The following is a 644-nucleotide window of genomic DNA, read 5'->3' on the forward strand; positions in this document are numbered from 1 at the left end:
TTATTATGTTATTCTTAGCATGAAATAGAGCACATTAAAACATTCATGATATGTTAATTTAACAATGTGTTTATACTATATATTGTAAGCTCGTGAAGTTAAAAAAAAACACTCATGGCTAAAATACAAAATTCCTAGGAATTTCAAGTAAGTTCTAATGGAAACACGTCCTGATAAGAGAAGATTTCAAATCCTTTTCCTAAGCCAGACTCCAAACTCATACGTTTTGGAAGGTTACTATGAATGGCGACTTGGAAATGCCAGCTATCACATGCTTTCCATGCACCAGGATCTCCTATGAGCCAGTTTTAAGCCATTGCATACCTTTGGCATCTGCAAGTAGGTGGCCAAACTTGCAAGGGATGGAACTATGCCTATGTGTCCATTTCAATGGACCAAAGAGCTCTTCCCACTTTGTGCGGCTCGGCAGAATCAGTCACAGAGATGCGCCAAGCAACACCAGTCACAGAGGCAGCCTCACTATAAGAGATTACACTGAAAAATAGCCTTGTCTTCTCCCAAAACCTTGTTTTCAGAGGAAGGAACAAATATCAGAGGCTTTCCACAAAGGAAAAGAGCTATCCTGAAGCCACTGGGCAGGAATCAGGAATTAGACAGGGGAGAACAAGACCAGAAAGTGGAAT

Source organism: Echinops telfairi, unplaced genomic scaffold (assembly GCF_000313985.2).
Source record: "Echinops telfairi isolate 266 unplaced genomic scaffold, ASM31398v2 ScPeMD7_7407;HRSCAF=8445, whole genome shotgun sequence".
Lineage (NCBI taxonomy): Eukaryota > Metazoa > Chordata > Mammalia > Afrosoricida > Tenrecidae > Echinops > Echinops telfairi.